The sequence below is a fragment of the Triticum aestivum genome, chromosome 6B, assembly GCF_018294505.1.
Source record: "Triticum aestivum cultivar Chinese Spring chromosome 6B, IWGSC CS RefSeq v2.1, whole genome shotgun sequence".
NCBI classification, from domain to species: domain Eukaryota; kingdom Viridiplantae; phylum Streptophyta; class Magnoliopsida; order Poales; family Poaceae; genus Triticum; species Triticum aestivum.
The window spans coordinates 59,680,047-59,685,198 of record NC_057810.1 but is presented as its reverse complement, the minus strand read 5'-3'; positions in this window follow the sequence as shown (position 1 = coordinate 59,685,198).

Genomic DNA, 5,152 nt, shown 5'->3' with positions numbered 1-5,152 from the left:
CTAACATCTATGGATTAGTACGTGCTGTTCTTAAGTTTGTAGTAGCTGCTAATTAGTCCTCATTATTTGAAAAGACTATCCAATTGGTCAAGTCGCTGTTTTATTTGCTGAACGAAGTATGTCTAGCCAAGCTCTATTTCGGTAAAGCTGCGTACCTGTAGTTTCTGTTTTTTTTTTAACTAGCATGTTAGCACATCTCTTTTCCTCTGATTGCTGAAAGCATTATGTAATTAGCATTCATGTTTCATGCATCGACCTCCGTTTGCACTTGAGGAAGACGGCACAGTGGCATGGCGGCGTGAATACGCGTGATTTTGCATCAGGAAATGCGCAATGAAACTTATTTTTTTAAGCACGGCAAGTTTTTCATATGAAATTAGATACATATGTGTATATACATCTATATACATTATAGGTAGTCTTAAAGGCCCACATCGCGACTTCGCCTTAGGGCCCTAAAAGACACAGAGCCGGCCCTGATTGTTGTTGACAGAACTCTTCTTAATTTAAACTGGAAAGGTGGGAGTATCATGTATAGGGAACAATGCAGCTCCTTTTTTTGGTCTCCAATAATCGTCATTAATCAAACTGTTGTTAATTAAAGCTAGGCCATGTAGGGTGGAATAAGAACATAGATTTGACTTTTTTTCTTCTCCAAATTTTCCCATATGATTGACATGTATCTGTTGTAGTCTGCCTCTTATCAGCAAGCATCACCTGCCATGAATTCTTCGAGGAAGAAAAGTGGGATTACTGATTCACACACTCCTACGACACTAAAGCCGCAGAAAGCATAGGTACATATAAGCCCAATTTTCTTTTAGTACGATATGGAGTTTCGTTGCCAAAGAAAAGAAGTAATGACCTTCCGCTAATGTTAGGATGCATCACCCGTCATGGCTTGTGTAAATAAAGGGCCAACGGCTAGAGAGAAGGTATGTATATATTATTTTATTGAAAAACAACACATGCATGTAATAACAACTTGTCACACTACATTTTGCCTTTGCTTACTTTTTTGCAATTTATTTAATTATTATGATATATATTTTGCTATTAACAACTTGTCACACTACATGGTCTGCTACCAAGGTGCTATTTATGACCTTATTTGGGAAGCCTTGCATGGCAATCAGAGGAAAAGGGGTTATTATTACATCTTTGCAATATTCATATTCGTCCAGTAAAGAAACTAGCTTTCAATACAGAAGTGGAGGTATTTGTTGTCAACAAAAAACAAATTTTGTTAGGAAAACAGAAAATAATTAACGATGAAGGTAGAGTATGTAGTAAATATCATGGGTCTGCCTTTAGAAGGCGAGGCACCTGAAATTAAACGAAGGCATGCACACAAGACGTTCGAGTCCGAAAGAAAACAGTAAGAAGCCAAACTGTTCGCGGCATACAAAGACCCGAAAGAGCAAGCAATTACTTACAAAGGCCTGGTGCAACACATCAAAGAAAAGAAAAGATCTACAGATGGACACTTCATGATAAGGTTCACATTGTGCGCAAGGTGCCTACTATGTCCAACTACAAAGTCAGAAGTCAATTTAGATTACATAAACCATAAACTGTACTCCCTCCGTCCGGAATTACTTGTCGCAAAAATGTATAGAAATGGATGTATCTAGAACTAAAATACGTCTAGATACATCCATTTCTTCGACAATTATTTTCGTACGGAGGTAGTATAAATTGGGTAAACCTAACCCTTATAACCTCTCTGAGAGCATAAAGCAGTACAAGAGCAATAAATAAAATCTTGTTGCTAACCTCGCTCTGCACAATAGACATAGATTACTCTCCTCTTTAGAAGCCTTTGATTTAGTTCTAGAACAAGGAGGAGGTGGCAAAGAGGGAGAAGGCCCGGTTTGCCTACATGTCCACCACCACAAAATTGAGATTTAATTTCTTTATCACGACATACTAACCATTTATCTTGTATTTTTCAAAATAGATTATTGAGCAGCTAATGAGTGATGTCGAGATTGTACTACACAGATTTTTGCGTGCCAGCAATCAAGTACGCACAATCTGAACCCTAGTTATTGCACGTATTAACTGTATTCATCCTTCTAAATGTAGGGCCACATATTGCAATAAATTCATACAACTATGCAAGTAATAGAGCATAAAACCACCCAAAAAGAATGCGCGGACCAACATAAGTACTTCAAGCCACTTGTTGATGGTTTAGCTGACATTAAACTCAATACAAATCTGACCAACAGAACTCTACTCTATTTAGAGGTAAAGCCATATTTACAAATGCACAATTTTATCTTGCAAATTGTTGTGTGAAAGAGAACACCCTTATTTTGCATGATAATAGATCCAAGATACCAGATTAAGAAATTAAAGTTATTTAAAAGATATTTACTTATCTATTAGTGTGGCTTACTGCATGTTAAACACTACGTTCTCTTTTGTCTACAAGCCTTTTTCTAGGAAGCGTGACAAGTGTACATGTCACAAAGGACCACACAGAAGACAGGATGAAGAGGAAGAGAATCTAGCGAACATGACAACAACACCTGCCAAGCGGCAACGAGGGCCTTCAGAAATTAATTCACCATCTGCAGAAGAATATACAACACATCTAGCTGATGAGGATACCACAAACATTAATGCCAATGGGACATTGCGCCGCTCAGACAGGAAATCAACCTCTATTGTCAAGAAGGAAGATGAGTATTCCTGCTATGACCATGAAAAGAGGCAACTTTGTGGTATGTTGCACACATCGTGTTCTATCATCATGTTCTATCATCCAGTTATATAGCATTGCTTTTTTATAATTTTAACATGGATAAATCAACATACTAAGTGCCGGTTTGAAAAATTAACCTAAGGCATTTTTATCATCTTGGCTGTTTACCCATTCCAGTGTTTCTTTCAGACGCGCACTTAGTATGTGAATTTATTCATGTTACAAACTATAGATAGAACAATGTTATATAATGGATGATTGGAAAGATGTGTACGACATACCATGAAGTAGCCTATTTTCATGGTCATAGTAAGGATACTCATCTTCCTTAATGAGAACAGAGGTTGATTTGGTGGTTGACCAATGCAGTGTCCCATTAGCATTATTGTGTCATCCTCATCACCTGTATGTGTTGTATCTTCTTCTGCAGATGACGATTTAGTGCTTGAAGACCTCACTATCGCTTGGCAGGTGTGTCACTGTCATGTTCGGTAGATTCCCCTTCCTCTTCATCATGTCTTTTGTGTGCTCCCTTGTGCCATGTGCACTTGTCACCCTTCTTACAAAAGCTTGTACATAAAGGAGAACGAGTGCTTAACAGGCATTGAGCCACACTAATAGATAAGTAGAATAACTTGAATTTCTTAATCTGTTATGTCGAGCAAAACAAATATTATCCTGCATTGGAAATAAGGAGTGCTTTATTTCACATGAAAATGTCCAAGATAAAATTGTGCAATTGTGAATATGACTTTACCTCTATTCACTTGACAATGCGGAGTAGTGTTCTGATGGTCAGGTTTGTACCGGGTTCAATGTCATTTAAACCATCAACAAGTGGCTTGAAGTACTTATGTTCGTCTGTGTATTTTTGAGTTATTTTTATGTTCTATTACTTGCATAGTTTTTTGTTTTGCAATATGCGACCGTGCATATAGAAGGATGAATATAGTTAGAATACGTTTTGTAGTATGAAAATGCAATAAATATGGTTCAGATTGTGCATACTTCATTGCTGGCATGGACATGTCTGTGTACATACTCCACATCACTCATGAGGTGCTTAATAATCTATTCCGAAGAATACAAGATGAATGGTTAGTATGTTGGTAAAGAAAGTAAAACTCTATTTTGTGGCAGTGGACATGTAGCAAAACATTTACATACATCTCCCTTCGCAAAGTGGGCCTTCTCCCTCTTTGTCACCTTCTCCTTGTCCCAGAACCGAATCAAAGGCTTCTGACGAGGAGATTAATCTATGTATATACTGTGTTTAACTTTGTCCACATAGAATTTCTCCTAGTACCACACCTGCATTCCAACACGGCCAAAATGATCGAGTTGGAAAACCATAGCACAACAACATTGGAAAAATTAACCTAAGGCATTTTTATCATCTTGGCTGTTTACCCATTCTAGTGTTTCTTTCAGCCCCGCACTTAGTATGTGAATTATCCATGTTACAAACTATAGATAGAACAGTGTTATATAATGGATGATTGGAAAGTTGTGTCTGTCCTGCTCCTGGGGGCTGCGTCGAGGGGATCCGGTGGGGATGGGCTTGGAACAGCTGGATCTGCCGTCCGGGGGAGCGTTGGCCGGCGATGGAGTGGCAAGGTCGCGGCGGCGAGTAGAATTAGCGCTCGGGACGACAGGGGAGATGTCGACAGAGGGAGGGAACCACACAAACCAGCGATAGTTCTTTTATCGGGGGGGGGGGGGGGGGGACTAGGCAAGTGGGCAACAAATCGTTATGTTTGGCGGTGGCACTATGGCTGTAATTTGGCCAAACTCCAGATTTTCTTTTTGGTGGAGCTGGGCCTTGGTCGCTCAACTTCGAGAAGTTAGCTTCTCGGAGCCAAAACGTTCGGGTCAATTTCAACTGTGAAATTGGTCGAGTTAGAAGGTGGAGTCTTAGAACACGCCCTAACTACATCCTCTACCTTTATCTTTAACTGTTTTCATTGACAAAGAATGCATCGGCTTTCTATCTAGTGTAAAAATTTAACACTAGGGGAAAACCATACTAATAGATTTTCCCTTTTTTTCTTTCTATGTAGCGTCAAAATGCTTTATCTCATCGACTTGTGTTTTGTCATGTAGAATTCAACACATCTTGTCATTCCAATCGTGTGTTTTGCTTTCCTATTTATAAGTTTTGACGGAGTCCTACAATCGAAAGAGGACCTAGTATTATTTCACATTACCAGGAAGATATTGTTTGATCGACGGTCAACTGATCTTTGGCAAAAATCGCCTGGGTCACGAGTCGTTGAATCTATCTCATGTAGCCGTTGGATCATCACAACACGGGCCATGTTGTGGTCACTCATGTTGCGGTCTCCTCCAACTTGCATAACATTGCAAACACCTGGGCCTTCGATCACCCATTGCAATATGGACCATGTTGTGCTCACCCATTGGAACATGGGCCATGTT